Here is an 18,735-nt window from a genome sequence, read left to right as displayed (position 1 = left end):
AATAATAATAATAATAATTCTGTTGAGGTTTCCAATCAGCAACGTGCTGATTTCCGCTCAAATATTTAAAGGCACAACTGTTAATACATAACACTCCTCCCTCCCAGAAAACACTTGGTCTTATTTACATATTTATTTATTTATTTATTTATTTATTTATTTATTTATTTATTTATTTATTTATTTATTTATTTATTTATTTATTTATTTATTTATTTATTTATTTATTTATTTATTTATTTATTTATTTATTTATTTATTTATTTATTTATTTATTTATTTATTTATTTATTTATTTATTTATTTATTTATTTATTTATTTATTTATTTATTTATTTATTTATTTATTTATTTATTTATTTATTTATTTATTTATTTATTTATTTATTTATTTATTTATTTATTTATTTATTTATTTATTTATTTATTTATTTATTTATTTATTTATTTATTTATTTATTTATTTATTTATTTATTTATTTATTTATTTATTTATTTATTTATTTATTTATTTATTTATTTATTTATTTATTTATTTATTTATTTATTTATTTATTTATTTATTTATTTATTTATTTATTTATTTATTTATTTATTTATTTATTTATTTATTTATTTATTTATTTATTTATTTATTTATTTATTTATTTATTTATTTATTTATTTATTTATTTATTTATTTATTTATTTATTTATTTATTTATTTATTTATTTATTTATTTATTTATTTATTTATTTATTTATTTATTTATTTATTTATTTATTTATTTATTTATTTATTTATTTATTTATTTATTTATTTATTTATTTATTTATTTATTTATTTATTTATTTATTTATTTATTTATTTATTTATTTATTTATTTATTTATTTATTTATTTATTTATTTATTTATTTATTTATTTATTTATTTATTTATTTATTTATTTATTTATTTATTTATTTATTTATTTATTTATTTATTTATTTATTTATTTATTTATTTATTTATTTATTTATTTATTTATTTATTTATTTATTTATTTATTTATTTATTTATTTATTTATTTATTTATTTATTTATTTATTTATTTATTTATTTATTTATTTATTTATTTATTTATTTATTTATTTATTTATTTATTTATTTATTTATTTATTTATTTATTTATTTATTTATTTATTTATTTATTTATTTATTTATTTATTTATTTATTTATTTATTTATTTATTTATTTATTTATTTATTTATTTATTTATTTATTTATTTATTTATTTATTTATTTATTTATTTATTTATTTATTTATTTATTTATTTATTTATTTATTTATTTATTTATTTATTTATTTATTTATTTATTTATTTATTTATTTATTTATTTATTTATTTATTTATTTATTTATTTATTTATTTATTTATTTATTTATTTATTTATTTATTTATTTATTTATTTATTTATTTATTTATTTATTTATTTATTTATTTATTTATTTATTTATTTATTTATTTATTTATTTATTTATTTATTTATTTATTTATTTATTTATTTATTTATTTATTTATTTATTTATTTATTTATTTATTTATTTATTTATTTATTTATTTATTTATTTATTTATTTATTTATTTATTTATTTATTTATTTATTTATTTATTTATTTATTTATTTATTTATTTATTTATTTATTTATTTATTTATTTATTTATTTATTTATTTATTTATTTATTTATTTATTTATTTATTTATTTATTTATTTATTTATTTATTTATTTATTTATTTATTTATTTATTTATTTATTTATTTATTTATTTATTTATTTATTTATTTATTTATTTATTTATTTATTTATTTATTTATTTATTTATTTATTTATTTATTTATTTATTTATTTATTTATTTATTTATTTATTTATTTATTTATTTATTTATTTATTTATTTATTTATTTATTTATTTATTTATTTATTTATTTATTTATTTATTTATTTATTTATTTATTTATTTATTTATTTATTTATTTATTTATTTATTTATTTATTTATTTATTTATTTATTTATTTATTTATTTATTTATTTATTTATTTATTTATTTATTTATTTATTTATTTATTTATTTATTTATTTATTTATTTATTTATTTATTTATTTATTTATTTATTTATTTATTTATTTATTTATTTATTTATTTATTTATTTATTTATTTATTTATTTATTTATTTATGCTTCGCTGTGGTGGACTTCATAAGTATGATCTCTAACCATTTGGAAAATGCGCCCACCACCACTAGGAACGTTTGGCCGTGAAAGGGCCAGCAAAGTCAATGTGGATTCTTGACCAAGGCCCTTGGGGCTTTTCCCATTCTCTGACTGGGGCTGTTGGGGTAGCGGTCTGACTCTTGGCAAGCTTGGCATTTCCCTACCCTCTCAGCAATCTCTGCCCATGAGTGGCCACCATACATAGCTTCTAGCTAACCCTTCATCCTTACGATGCCTGGGTGACCTCGTGGAGGAGGTCCAATACCTTGCCCTTAACTTAACAGGAATTATTACACGATCACCCCATAACAGGCACCCCTTGAGCCGAGAGCTCATCACGCTTTTTAACAAATTCTTTGAACCGTTCGCCCGCGCAGCGGCCACCCTCTCTGTACCCAACCGAGTACAGTCCTTAACACAATGTCCCGGTATGATGCCCGAGCCACTTCCTTTGATGTGACTGGGCCAGAGTCCAACGAGTCAATAAGGAGGATGGGTGTCCCCGAGTGGGGTCTTCGGTCGCCCTGGCAGTGGGCATCGGCTCAATGCGCCTGCATGCCCCACTTCTTTCCCGGTCGATGCTGCAGCTTGTATGAGTAAGCGGCTAAAAATATAGTCCATCGAGTCAAACGTGGCGAAAGTGCCACAGGCGTTGGCGGTCGCCAGCCAGTAATCCCAGTAACGGTCTGTGGTCAGTCACGATTTCAAAATTCCGCCCAAAGACATACTCATGGAATTTTTGACCCCTGATACAATGGCTAATGCTTCTTTGTCTAATTGGCTGTAGTTCCTCTCTGGGAGGACATCGTTCTAGAGTAGAACGCTATAGGGGCTTCTGTGCCGCTTGAAGTCTATGGCTGAGTACAGCCCCACCCCATAAGGGGACGATCGCAAACCAGCACTAGGGGTAATGAGTCGTGATATTGGATGAGCAGGCTATCACTTGAGAGCAGGTTCTTTACTGCTTCAAAAGCCCTATTTTCTGACTTTCCCAAGACCAAACAGTATTTTTCCTAAGAGCCTATGCAGCGGTTCCAAGAACGGTTGCTTTGTTCTTTAAAAGACCGTAAAATTAACCAATCCCAGGAATGCCTGCAGCTCTGCTTTGTTTTTGGGCGCTGGAGCCTTCCTAATTGCCTTAACTTTGCTCTCAGTAGGGTGAATTCCTTTCTTGTCTATCCGTAGCCCAAGAAATCGACCGATTCGACCCCTATCTGACATTTATTTGTCTTGACTTTTAATCCGCTGTCCGGAAAATGCTCAAGACCTTTCTTAACCGCCTCCCCAATTCCTCCATGTTTTCCCTGAAATTAGGACATCATCAAGTAGGGAACTACCCTGGGAGCCCTTGCAGTAGTCGCTCCATCAGGTTTTGGAACAGCCCTGGTGCCACACTAACCCCAAATTGCAATCGGTGCACTTGAATGCCCCTGTGCGCCACAATCGCTTGGGCTTCGCCAGCGGGCGCCTACTGGCAGTTGTTGGTAGGCTTGGGCCAAGTCTAACTTTGCAAAGACTTGCCCTTGCCCCAAAGAGTGCAATAAATGTTGCACCACGGAACCGGTACGCGCTTTTCTGTAAGGCTTTGTTAAGCCGCCTTGTAGTCAGCGCAAATTCTAATTGACCCGTCCGATTTGATGGGGTGACGATTACGCCTCCCACTTTGCGTGATCGACTGGCACCAAAACCCCTGATTTATGAGCTTGTCCAGCTCCTTATCAATTTTGGTTTTAGGGCAAAAGGGACCTCCTCGCCTTAAGCCTAATGGGGCTACCTGGGGTCTAAGTTGAAGGAAATAGGGGTCCCTTGTACTTGCCCAGGCAGTCCTTGAAGACATCTTCGAACTCGTTAAAGAGAATGTCTTTCAAATTGCAGTCACTTCTGTAGATGCCAGTCACTCCCATGCCCAGGGCACGAAACCAGTCTAGTCCCAACAGACTGGGCAGAGTTCCTTCGACGATCGTGATGGGCAGGGTCTTCTTGTGAGGGCCGACTCGACTCGGACGGAGGTGGTCCCTCGAACAGGGATGCGATTCCCTGGTAGTCGTGCACTCGTAGCCGCTGTGCTTGCAGATGGCGCATGACGGACGGCAGCGACTTCGCCAGGGTGTCCCAGGACATGATGGTGATCGCTGATCCCGTGTCTACTTCAAGCCTGCACCGTACTCCCTCGATCTTGGGCTTTGTGAAAATCTTCTTTTCCACTTTGGTTGAGGCGCGGCCTATAATGACAGTCGTTTGGTTAGACTTCGCCTTTCTTGTTTGAACCAATCGCGGGCCGCCTTTCCGGTTCCGCTTTGATTGGCCGATTTGAATTTTCGGCGGAAGGTTGGGCCGCCTGCAAACCTGAGCTAAGTGTCCTTTCTTCCCACACCGCCGCATGTTGCGTCTTTAAACCTGCAGCGTTGGCGCTGATGCTGCCCTCCGCAGCTTCCGCACTCGCCACGGTCCTCAGTGTCGCGCTTCGGTCCGCAGACCCTTCCTCATCCTCGCCTCACCTTCGGATTCGGACTGAATCTCCTCCTGGTGTACTGGCGCTGGCTTTGCGCCGCCTTGGATTGAAGAGGCTTTGCAGAGTCTCTGCTGCTTTAGTAGACATTTCGTGTGCTCTGGCCTCGCCCAGAGCGGTGGCTAGTGTCAGGTTGCTCCTGGCTAGCAGTCGCCGCCAGAGGCGGATGTCCTTGACCTCGGATGAGTTGCTCGAGTAGCACTTCGCCTAAGTCTCGGTATCCGCAGTCCTTGGACGCCTTCTTAAAGCGGCCATGTAGTCACCGATGGACTCGCCTCCATCTGTCTACGCTTCTCAATTCAAACCGCTGCACGTATTTGGACGGCGCCGGTGCGAAATGGTTCTTCAGCAAAGTCTGCAGAGTCGGCCACGATACCGATTGTATCGGCGTTGGCTCTGCCAGGGCTTCCGCAATCTCGATGACCTCGGCCCGCAATGGCTTAGGAAGTAAGCCCTTTGCGTTATCAGGATCCCCTGTAGTTCGTTGGCTTCTAGAAAGCTTTCAAACGGGTCATATGTTCCCCATTTCTCCTTGCCGGGTTCGGTGCGGGTGGCGTGTTTGCCATTTCCGCTTTCTGCCCTGAGTTTGCTGGGTTCGGAACTAGCGTTTCAGCTCGGTTCTGGTTCTCCTTAGCCTCGAGATCCCACCTTCGCCGCCAATGTTAAGTTCGGAAGTAACGAGGCTGGAGACCAGGGTAGTAACAACAGCTCTTTAATATAGGGTGAACCCAGCAACAGGCTGGGGCAAAAACCTCTCCTTTTATACAGTTCTGCTGGAGGCTTCGTCCAATCAGCAACGTGCTGATTTCCCGCTCAAATATTTAAAGGCACAACTGTTAATACATAACAGATTACATATCAATAATGATAATAGGTAACAGTGCAATACAATCCAATTTATTGCACCAATTTATTTATTTGATTTATATCCCACCTTTCTATCTATTTAAGAACTAGGGCAGTTTATAATAGTAGAAGAATATAAAATAGGAACAGTATAATTAAATTCAGATAAAAGTAAAACATTAAAGTGGCAATTAAAATGAACTCTTGAAGTTTGGCTATACTGGGAGAATGAGGCCAAGAATGAGGCCAAGATGAGGCCAACCATCTGACTGAGATGGTATAGGGTTTCCTGCCTGGGCAGGGGGTTGGACTAGAAGGCCTCCAAGGTCCCTTCCAACTCTGATGTTATGTTATGTTATGTTATGTTATGTTATGTTATGTTATGTTATGTTATGTTATGTTATGTTATGTTATGTTATGGTGATGGACTTCAACTCCCAGAATTCCCCAGCCAGCATGAGCTACAAATATGAACAAGTTGGTGGCTGGGGAATTCTGGGAATTGAAGTCCACCACTCTTCAAGGGGCCAGATTTGGACATCCCTCCTAGAGAAAGTATTCCACTCCCTTTTGGAGCTACAAAGAGAAGGCTTATTTTGATGAACCTCTGGCAGGAGGGGGTCTCCTGCTGATTTGAGTGTTCAGGCATATAATGGGATAGGGTTTTGTTATAGACAGTCAGGCTACTTTTTTACAGCTTGAAAAATCAGCATCAACACCTTGAATCAGGCAGTTAATTGTCAGTGCAGATAGTAGTATGTGCTTATGTCTTATATCTTATATTTCTACATATATTCACTATATACACACATACACATTTTGCAAAGTTATCTAACTCCAGCACCACCATAATTTAAATTGGGAACTGCAACTTGAAGGAATGGTCTTTCCAGCTTCATAAAGTCCTGGGGTGGGGTGGAAAGTTAGAGTAATTTCTAAATCTCAATCTCAGGAGTTCAGACTCCAAATGTAGTTGAATTTTTTCAGTATAGGAATCACATAATACTATGTGAACGCCTTTCTCTTGGCTGAGGCATCCCTGAGCCAAATCCCTTATTCCCCTGGTTCTCCAGGTTCATTCAGATTGCTGTAGGAGGGAATGGAGAGGAAAGTTCATTGTAGCTATTCCCTCTTTGGTCGATGGATGGAGCCAGGATATTGTGACAGTACGAGGTATTAGATGGAAAGCTGCCTTAGATACAATTGCTACTATAGTCAGGCTTGAAGTTGACTGTTTAAAAAGCATAATAGAGGAAAGTTGGTTAAGGAAAACTGGTTATAGTTGGAAGCAGATTCAGAGTTGATGAATTAGCATATTTTCAAGAATCTTCCTGGAATAAGGCATAAGGTTAGGCCTAAGAACAAAGGTGAGTTTCAAAGATACTTCATTAAGTAGCCACACATTTTGATCAAGCAGTAGTATTCATTGTCAGAACCAAAATAATTGTTTAGGATGAACTTCAACAATTAGTTTTAAAACATTTGGATCATTCTTGAAGTCAACAGTAGGGAGACAGCCTGGAACAGGGGAAAATTGTAATGTCCTTCCTGTTAAAGACTACTTCAGCTTTAATTGCAATAATACTAGAGTAACTAATAGATTTAAACTTAATGTCAACTGCTTTAAATAAATAAAAAAAATAATTTAAATAAAATTATAATAAAATAAAAAATAAATAAATAAATAAAAATAAATAAATAAATAAAACGACGTTATAGAGCACTGCACACCAGAACAACTAGACACAAGAACAGTTTTTTTCCGAAGGCCATCACTCTGCTAAACAAATAATTCCATCAATACTGTCAAACTATTTACTGAATCTGCACTACTATTAATCGTTTCATAGTTCCCATCACCAATCTCTTTCCACTTATGACTGTATGACTATAACTTGTTGCTGGCAATCCTTATGATTTATATTGATATATTGACCATCAATTGTGTTGTAAATGTTGTACCTTGATGAACGTATCTTTTCTTTTATGTACGCTGAGAGCATATGCACCAAGACAAATTCCTTGGTTGTCCAATCACACTTGGCCAATAAAATTCTATTCTATTCTATTCTATTCTATTCTATTCTATTCTATTCTATTCTATTCTATTCTATTCTATTCTATTTAATCTAGATTGCAGAAAATATGACTTCTGTAACAGAATCATCAGTGCTTGGAATACTTTACCTGACTCTCTGGTCTCTTTTCATAATCCTAAAAGCTTTAACCAAAAACTTTCTACTATTGACCTCACCCCATTCCTAAGAGGACCATAAGGGGCGTGCATAAGCGCACAAACATGCCTACCGTTCCTGTCCTATTGTTTTTCTTTTCTTCTTCCTATATATATATGCTTATACCTCCTTATATTTACTCATATATGTGTTTATATACTATATAATCTTTTTTGTATGATACCTACATATATTGTTGTGACAAAATAAATAAATAAATAAATAAATAAATAAATAAATAAATAAATCCCAAGTCAAAAGTATTCAGTTTCTTTCTTTCTTTATTTTCTTCTTCCTATATATATATATGCTTATACCTCCTTATATTTACTGATATATGTGTTTATATACTATATAATCTTTTTTGTATGATACCTACATATATTGTTGTGACAAAATAAATAAATAAATAAATAAATAAATAAATAAATAAATAAAATTGCTATACAACCCTCGTACCTGATTGAGAGAGTTAGGTTAAGTCAGTGTTTCTTTTTCTTTTTGCATAAAGTTTTTTATTTTATAGCATATAAACATTCCATTTTTGGTTAAACAGTGTGTTGTCTGGGTACAAACAGTTTTAGGAAATAATCATCAAAGTGTTTGAAACAATGTTCATTACATTGATATTAATTCTATAATAATAATACTAATAATAGTGTTACTTGCTTATCCATTTTAACAACCCTCCCTTTTTTCATTGGTCCTTTTCTTATATTTCCATGTTTCTAACTTCTGTTTTTGTCAGCTAACCATTGATAAAATAAATCCCAAGTCAAAAAGTATTCAGTTTCTTTCTTTTCCTTAATTGTAAGTGTTAATCTATCCATTTCTGCATATTCTAGGTTAAGTCAGTGTCTCTTGACCTTGGCAATTCTAAAATGAGTGGATTTCAACTCCCAGAATTCTGGGCGTTAGTCCATCCATCTTTAAGCTGCCAAGCTTGAGAAACACTGAGCTAAGTAAATATCAAGGAAACTAATCTTAGGGAAAAATAGTGAGGTCATATTTCACCTTAATTAAGTTAATCATGGTTCCTAAAATATTAAAACAATGCCATTCCCTCCCTCTTCCCCCAGTTGAAATCATATGTGAAAAATCAATTTGCATATTGTTTAAATAATAAATAATAATACGGGTAGTCCTTGACTTACAATAGTTCATTTAGTGACTGAAATTACAATAGCACTGAAAAATGTGACTTGTGACCCATTTTCACACTTACTACTTTTGCAGTATCCCCAAGACCACATCATCAAAATTCAAATGCTTGGCAGCTGGCTCATATTTATGATGGTTGTACAAAAGGTCATGTGATCACCTTTTGTGACCTTCTTATAAGCAAAGTCAATGGGGAAGCCAAATTCACTTAACAACAGTGGTGAGAAAGGTCATAAAATGGGCAAAACTCACCTTACAATTTGCAACAGAAATTTTGGGCTGAATTGTGGTCATGATTCAAGGATTACTACATTGGATTCTTGCTCCTCTTATAAGTGTATTTTTGTGTTTCTCGATCTTAAGGGCAGCCCAGGGCCTTGAGAACTTTGCCACCTGAAATGAGGATGCCCAAGGATCCAGTAATTACTGTATTTTTCGGAGTGTAAGACCTACCGGAGTATAAGACTCACCTTAGTTTTTGGGGAGGAAAATAAGAAAAAAGCTGATTGGCAGGTGGATTGGCCTCCTGGAATACCCCCAATCAGCTCTTCCCAGAAATGAATTTTAGCAACAGGTTCCTTGGTTGTGAGCTCTGTGCCTTGCTTGTTTTTGCTTTTTTTCTGCCTCTGAAACTCTGTTTCAGAAAAAACTTTTTTCTGCCTCTGAAAGCCTCCGAAACAGCTTCAGAAAAAAAGCCTCTGAAGCTCTGTTTGGAGGCTTCTTTTCTGAAGCTCTGTTTGGGGGCTTCTTTTCTGAAGCTTCATTTCTTTTGCTTTTTTCAGTCTCTGAAACCTCCGTTTGAGAAGCTGGGTAAGGCTACATTCGGAGTATAAGACGCATCCAGATTTTCACCCTCTTTTTTGGGGGAAAAAGGTGCGTCTTATACTCCGAAAAATATGGTATTTCATAAATTGTAGCCTAATCACAATCTTGTCTTTCCATTTTTGATACCGTCTAAGATCAGCCAAGCATCATTTCTATTTTATGCAGTCCAGATCACTGTATCCTCTCACCTCATCACTACAAAGTCTTTTCTATATTCCAGCCCAGTTGTCTCCAACCTAATGCCTTCCACAAGAGTTTTATTCCAATTCCAACAATTCCCAGCCAGCATAGGAACTATGGTGGTTGCAATTCATCCCATCTGGAGGACCCCAGGCTGGAAAAGATCAGTCCAGACTATTCCTTGTTCAGGTTACTCAAACTGATTACTTCTACTGTTACTGCAGCCTGTTAAGGAGATATTGATAGTGACATAAACTGCACTATTCTACAAGGTTAATAATGACCAAGAGAAATGCTCAATCAATTGCCTCAGTTATTTAGTTCAGGGGACAATAAATCTTGATGGGCACAGAAACAAGGAAAAGTAACTCAATGATGGAGGCACGTTGCAATCAGCCGCCGAATTAGACAAAAGAATAAGGGCAGCTTACCCACTGTTATATAATACAATTCTGTGTACACATATGAGGGGAAATTCCAACTGAACAACACAGCTGAAATTTGAGTAGGCAGAGTTTTATATGGGTATAATCTGATCCTGTGCTTTGTATCTGGGGAGGAACTTTGGAGATTCTCTACCCATTCAAGTAGGCTGAGAGCCAGTTCTCATTTCTTTGAGGGGATTTCCTCCATAAATAAATAAAGGGTAGGTTCTTTGCTTATCCCTGGATTGAAAAACTGTTCTGCTGGTTCTGATGTTATACATTGTGAAAAGATAAATATGCCAGAAACTCATTAAGGTATGTCAGACAAAGCAGAATGATGACTTGATGAAGAATGAGGAGTAAATTTCCCACAGTCAGGTGACTGAGTAGTTGGTTTAAATGTAGTGGATGAAAGATGACAGTTTGTATGCATCGTAAAGCTCCTGATGAACATCTTCAGTGACATTAAAATGATGCATATACAGTAGCTGTTATATGAAATGTTAAATTAATGAAATTCAGTTGATTTGTGTTTGGTAAGACAAGAGTCTGGCAAATATTTATAAATGCACACACAGAGACACAGAGCCTGGAAGAGCAATTTTAAGAACCAATAGTGGCTAATGGAATTAGTTAATAAGATTCAGTAGACCATGAATTTTGGACCAAGGATGAAATAATTCAGCTTTACTGATTATAATATATTGATGCAGAAGGCAACATATAATATATAGCTTATGAGGTCACTACAGACTTCTTGCATGCAGGATAATAATTACAGCAAAAGCTATATTGCATTTACAGAAATAGGATAGGATGGCTTGCTGCAACTGAAGTCATTTGTATGAAAATGAGTGTATGAAAATGAGCATTCTTCTCCTTCTTTTTCTTCTTCTTCTCCTCCTTCTCCTTCTCCTCCTCCTCCTTCTTCTTCTTCTCCTCCTCATCCCTCCAATGCAAGATTTTGGAGTGGACAAGTAGGTTGGTCCATTGGTGTTCTTCAGTTTGGGGCAGTGACAGCTAATATTTATTTATTAATTTTTTAATGCTGCCCAACTCCCTTATAAAGTGACTCTGGGCAGCTATTAATAGCTTTATTACACTATTCCTTGCTTTTCTTTTGCAGTCTTCTTTCTTGTTTTATATATTTTGTCTAACTTTATATATCTCAACTTTCCTTATTAGGATGTAAGCCCCTGCCCAAATCCTTTTTCCTAAATGGTTTTTTTAAAATTTGCATTTATAACCCGCCCTTCTCCGAAGACTCAGGGCGGCTTACACTATGTCAAGCAATAGTAATAATAATAATAATAATAATAATAATAATAATAATAATAATAATAATAATAATAATAATAATAATAATAATAATAATATTTTAATTTGTATACCGCCCTTCTCCCGAAGGACTCAGGGCGGTGAACAGGCAGATAAAATATAAATACACACAATAATTAAAAACATCCCTTAAAAAACTAATTTAAATGCCCAAAATGTTAAAAAGCATACTCCCCCGTAAAATCACAAAATTTTAAAAAACCCATCCAATAAAAATAAAAATCAGGCTAGTCCAGCCATACGAAATAAATAAGTTTTAAGTTCGCGGCGAAAGGTCCTAAGGTCAGGTAATTGTCGAAGTCCGAGGGGAAGTTCGTTCCACAGGTCGGAGCCCCCACAGAGAAGGCCCTCCCCCTGGGGGCCGCCAGTCGACACTGTTTGGCTGACGGCACCCTGAGGAGTCCCTCTCTGTGGGAACGTACCGGACGATGGGAGATAGAAGCCGGCAGTAGACGGTCCCGTAGATAGCCCGGTCCTAAGCCATGGAGCGCTTTAAAGGTGGTAACCAATACCTTGAAGTGCACCCGGAAAACAACAGGTAGCCAGTGCAGTCTGCGCAGGATAGGTGTTATGTGGGAGCTCCGAGACGCTCCCTCAATAACCCGCGCAGCCGCGTTCTGAACTAGCTGAAGTCTCCGGGTGCTCTTCAAGGGGAACCCCATGTAGTGAGCATTGCAGTAGTCCAGGCGAGAGATAACGAGAGCATGAGTGACTGTGCATAAGGCATCCCGTTCCAGGAAGGGAAGCAACTGGCGGATCAGGCGAACCTGATAAAATGCTCTCCTGGAGACGGTCGCCAAATGGTCTTCAAAGGACAACCGACCATCCAGGAGCACGCCCAAGTTGTGTACCTTCTCCATCGGGGCCAATGATTCACCCCCGACCGACAGCCGCATCTGCAGCTGACTGTACCAAGGTGCCGGCATCCACAGCCACTCCGTCTTGGAGGGATTAAGTTTGAGCCTGTTCCTCCCCATCCAGACCCGTACGGCTTCCAGACACCGGGACAGCACTTCGACAGCTTCACTGGGGTGGCCCGGGGTGGAAAAGTACAGCTGGGTATCATCAGCGTACAGTTGGTATCTCACCCCAAAGCCACTGATGATCTCACCCAGCGGCTTCATATAGATGTTGAACAGGAGGGGTGAGAGAATCGACCCCTGCGGCACCCCACACATGAGGCACCTTGGAGTCGATCTCTGCCCCCCGTCAACACTGTCTGCGTCCGATCAGAGAGGTAGGAGGAGAACCACCGATAAACGGTGCCTCCCACTCCCAACCCCTCCAACCGGCGCAGCAGGATACCATGGTCGATGGTATCAAAAGCCGCTGAGAGGTCTAATAGGACCAGGGCAGAGGAGTAACCCCTATCCCTGGCCCTCCAGAGATCATCCACCAGTGCGACCAAAGCTGTCTCCGTACTGTATCTGGGCCGGAAGCCGGACTGGAACGGTCTAGATAGACAGCTTCATCCAGGTACTGGGGTAGCTGACATGCCACCACACTCTCCACAACCTTCGCCGCAAAGCGAAGATTGGAGACTGGCCGGTAGTTCCCTAAAACAGCTGGGTCCAGGGAAGGCTTCTTGAGGAGGGGTCTCACCACCGCCTCTTTCAAGGCCGCGGGAAAGACCCCCTCCCACAAAGAAGCATTTGTAATCCCCTGGAGCCAGCCTCGTGTCACCTCCTGAGTAGCCAGTACTAACCAGGAGGGGCACGGATCCAGTAAACATGTGGTGGCGTTCAGCCTACCCAGCAACCTGTCCATGTCCTCGGGAGTCACAGGATCAAAGTCATCCCAAACCACCTCAACAAGACGGGCCTCAGAACCCTCGCCTGGATCTACCCAATTTTGATCCAATCCGTCCCGAAGCTGAACGATTTTGTCGTATAGATAACCGTTAAACTCCTCGGCACGCCCTTGTAGGGGGTCCTCCCGCCCCTCCTGTTGAAGGAGCGAGTGGGTCACCCGAAACAGGGCAGCCGGGCAGTTATCTGCCGACGCAATGAGGGAGGAAACGTAGGAACGCTTCGCAACCCTCATTGCCATTAGGTAGGTCCTACTATAGGACCTAACTAGTGTCCGGTCAGCCTCAGAGCGGCTGGATCTCCAGGCACTCTCTAGGCGTCTTCTCCGGCGCTTCATCTCCCTCAGCTCCTCGGAGAACCAAGGAGCTGGTTGAGACCGACGCCGGGTCAGAGGCCGCAAAGGCACGACATGGTCCAAAGCTCCAGCCGCGGCCCGTTCCCAGGCCGCAACTAGCTCTTCAGTCGAGTCGTGGGCCAGGTGCTCGGGAAACAGCCCAAGCTCCGTCAGGAACCTCTCCGGGTCCATCAGGCGCCTGGGACGGAACCAACGCATTGGTTCCGTCTCCCTGCGGTGGTGGGTAGCGGTCAGAAAGTCTAGATGAAGGAGAAAATGATCTGACCATGACAAAGGTTCAACAACTAAATCATTTAAAACCAGATCATTAGACCACTGGCCAGAGATAAAAATCAAGTCTAGGGTACCTCCCCCGACGTGGGTAGGGCCGTCAATTAACTGAATCAGGTCCATGGCCGTCATGGAAGCCATGAACTCCTGAGCTGCCGAAGATGCTACGCCGGCTGATGGCAAATTGAAATCCCCCATGACCAACAGTCTGGGGGTTTCAACTGCCAACCCGGCCAGCAACTCCAACAGCTCAGGCAGGGCTGTAGTCACGCAGCAAGGAGCCAGGTACGTGATCAACAAGCCCACCTGAGTTCTACGACCCCACTTCACGAAGAGGGATTCACACCCAGCTATCTGAGGCACAGTGGTTTCCCTCGGCTCGAGACTCTCCTTAATGATAACCACCACCCCTCCACCCCTACCCTGGGCCCTCGGCTGATGGAATGCTCGGAAGCCTGGTGGGCACATCTCCACTAGGGGGACCCCCCCTTCGGTGCCCAACCAGGTCTCCGTAATGCCCATAACGTCCGCGGTCCCTTCCTGAATAAGATCTGAAATCAGGGGGGCTTTATTAACCGCGGACCTGGCATTATATAACATCAGCCGGAGGCCCAGGTCCCGATTACTCTGGCCACTTGGGTCACGGGAAATTTCTGGGGGGCCGGAGCACGCAATTGCTCGTAAACAGCTCGTAAACAGCCTTCAATAGTCTTCATCCATTTGTATATTATATAAAAAGTCAACTTTTATTGCCCCCAACAATCTGGGTCCTCATTTTACCTACCTTATAAAGGATGGAAGGCTGAGTCAACCTTGGGCCTGGTGGGACTAGAACTTGCAGTAATTGCAAGCAGCTGCTGTTAATAACAGACTGCATTAGCCTGTTGAGCCACCAGAGGCCCCTTAGGTTTGATTCATTATTTTTATAGTATTTGGTGCCATTTGGGGATTATATCTTCTTTTGGGTAAATGAAATTACTAACATTTACACAAAACATCTTAAATATTGCAGAGGAGGAAGAGGACAAATAAAACAAGTTAAATATACAATTATCAGAACTCATGAACTTCTATCCGAATTCACCTTAAAACTTATGTTAATACCTGTCACCTCTCTCCACCAGTTCTTGGTTCCTACTACCTTATTTTGGTTGCTTAGAACATTGTTCATCACCAATGCTGCTGCAAATCATCCATCACAGTTTTATTAATACAGTATCATAGTTCTTTTTGGTTCTTAATTCTTCTATTGAGCTTTTCTACATGTTCATTTTGATGATACTAGAGTGGAAATGGCCTGTCCCAATTAAAATGATATACGTAATTTTAAAATTTGCCTTCATTTTACAAAAAAAGAGAAAAGAACAATAACTGTCAAAACATAAGTGGGTATAACGGAGATTACAAGTAATATTAAATATCTTGAGATTCTGCCTGTCATTTAAAACATCTTTTCCTCACTAGCCTGTATAGTTTAATGACACCTAGAATCATAAATGGTCTTTCTTTGGTTTGATCTGCATTTCACTGTCAGAAATATAATTTTTTTTCCCTGAAGGAATTTATCTATATATTACTGAAATTCTTATCTCTGTTTGATTGTTTGTAAATTCAGTTGGGCAAAATAGTATATCATATAGGGAAACAATTTTTGAAGAAACATATATTAAATGGGCTAATTTACAGAATCCACCCAAAATCTGGAACCTATGGGATTGAAATTTGGCAAACTTGTTGTCACTTCAACATTACTGTGCTGTTGTGATTGGCCATGCTCCTTTAATTGTCATTTACAGCTCTCCCTCCCAGCTTCTTCCAATGGGAAAGCCAGCAGAAAGTTGGGAGTGGCTCCCATTTTAACTGCTTGTTTTGCCTGCTGTGTTCATTCTGCTTCTCTGTTTGAATAAGGAAAAATCTCTGAAAGCGATGGTAGTGGATCACGTGTTGTCTAGTCAATTATAAATAATTTAGTGTCGGCTTAAATTAATGTCTTTTTCCTATACCTGTATGCTTGGATAATATACAGTGTAGAAGAATTATTTACACATTGCTCTAGTTTAAAGATAAATCCTTGCTTCTCACTTAAAGCTTTGTTCTGTGTACTCTATCTCTTATTTAGCAGGTATGTATCCTACAGAGCTAGGGACGTGGTGGTTCAGGGGCTAGGACGTTGAGCTTGTTGATCGAAAGGTCGGCAGCTCGGCGGTTCGAATCCCTAGTGCTGCCATGTAACGGGGTGAGCTCCTGTTACTTGTCCCAGCTTTGCCAACCTAGCAGTTTCGAAAGCACATAAAAATGCAAGTAGAAAAAATAGGGACCACCTTTGGTGGGAAGGTAACAGCGTGTTGGTGTTAAGTCATGCCGGCCACATAACCACGGATATGTCTTCGGACAGCGCTGGCTCTTTGGCTTTGAAATGGAGATAAGCACCGCCCTCTAGAGTCGGCAACGACTAGCACGTATGTGCAAGGGGAACCTTTACCTTTACCTATCCTACAGAGCTACATCTTTGAAATAAAATGTGACTTCTTAAAAATGATATCTTGGCATAGGATCAGAAATTGACCATAGTAGTGACAGTGATGCCCACATGGAAATGGGGTGGAAAGCAAGATGGTCAACTGGTGAAAGTAGCGTTGCGGCAAGCCAAGTCCTGCGTCTTTGTGCGACACTTTGCATGAATACCCAAAAGGAACAGAACAAATTTATGTTGATGGAAGCAGAAAGATTCTGTGGGCTTCAGTGAGTAGCAGACATCCATACAATTGTGCTACACTCATTTTCTTTATGCTGCTTCAGCCTTGGTAAACATTTGAAACAACTTATTGTTAGTCCTTTGAGATAGTCCAGACAAGAAGAACCAACCAGGCTACTGTAATAGAATAGAATAGAATAGAATAGAATAGAATAGAATAGAATAGAATAGAATAGAATAGAATTTTTTATTGGCCAAGTGTGATTGGACACACAAAGAATTTGTCTTGGTGCATATGCTCTCAGTGTACATAAAAGAAAAGATATGTTCATCAAGAACCATAAGGTACAATACTTAATGCTACAGTAACAGGGTCTAGCAATTATGAATGTACCTCTCCTGTCTCTTACTTTTACTCTCCTAAAAACTAAGGAGGGTCCCTTCTGAGACATTTTCTCATCCCTACTCAGATTTTGTTTATCAAACATTGACTAGGCTTTGACTCTTTCCCCTCTACAAGGTCATCTCCACATATTGTTACACTTATGGACCCACATGCAAGTAAAATCTTGTTCAAGTTGAGCTCAACTAATGGTGACTTCATGGATGTATGTGTGAAGTTTACTCAGCACAAGTAAAGAAGTAATTTGCCATTTTTGGATTTTTTAAAAAAAATCCCTAATCTAGTCTATATTCATTGCAAATATGTGTCTTCTCCACCATAGTGATGTTAGATAACAATTGCACTGCTTAGTCATTTCCCTTTTAGCGTTGAACCTACAATGGGCACACAGTTTAGGGATTGCAACTATCGTATAGTCAAGACCATGTATAATTAAAACTGGATTTTATTATAGATTTTAGTTGTTATTTATTATTTTATACTAGAATTTTGAAGTGTATATATACTGAGTGCTTTTATTTTGTTCTGGTCTAAGACTGTAATAATAAATTGTATTGCATTGTATAGTCTATATACTGTGGTATTTTCCAGGTTTTTTCCCAACCAGGTATTAGCTAGACATAACCTACCCTATGTTGAAACTCAGAGAAGGTCAGCCAGCTGAGGCCATGGATTCACATTCTTTGTTCTAATTAATATAACTTAATCTCATATCTTGTAGCAATCAGAACAATTGCAATCCTTGGCTTTATACCATTTTTCACCATTCATCACTGGGACTAAGAAATGAATATTTGTTGTCCTTGTTCAGTACCCTTATCAAAGCAGAAATACAGATTGATGGTCTGCTCAATAGTAAATATTCATCAGAAATCAGTCTGTATTCATGTTTTGCAGAGCCACTGAGCTTAGAAGATGAAGCTGCAGAGTTAACAGTATTGATTAATTGAGGTAACAAAGGTCAAGCTAATTTTTCACTATCTCAAAGGCTTCAATTGTGCTCAGCAGTATCTTTGAAAATTATTCTGGTCTTAAAAAAGAGAAATAATTAGGAAAGAAAATGCAAAGAAATCCAAGTGCAACCTATTCAAAACGTCACTCAGCAAAGGTTAATGGAAGCTTGATTTCATACAAATACTTTGTTTGTGTGTTAGGTGGGAGAAAGCAATTATTAAGGGCAAAATTATGCAGAATGCACAATGATGAGCATTTTCATCAAAATATCACTCACAAAAGGTTAATTGAAGCTTGAGATAAAACTGATATTTACATTATATTTTGACTATATTTCATTCTTCAGATAGATTTCTACTTTGAAATTATGATACATTTTAACAAGATCTCTCAAACACACAAACACACATACCCAAACATGCATACACATATATAAGATTTAATTTAATTTTTTTTCACATTTTTAAAATGAAGTCACATTGGTGTTACTTAC

The sequence above is a fragment of the Ahaetulla prasina genome, chromosome 1 (assembly GCF_028640845.1).
Source record: "Ahaetulla prasina isolate Xishuangbanna chromosome 1, ASM2864084v1, whole genome shotgun sequence".
NCBI lineage: Eukaryota > Metazoa > Chordata > Lepidosauria > Squamata > Colubridae > Ahaetulla > Ahaetulla prasina.
The sequence above is the reverse complement of the archived record's forward strand: the minus strand, read 5'-3'. Positions refer to the sequence as shown.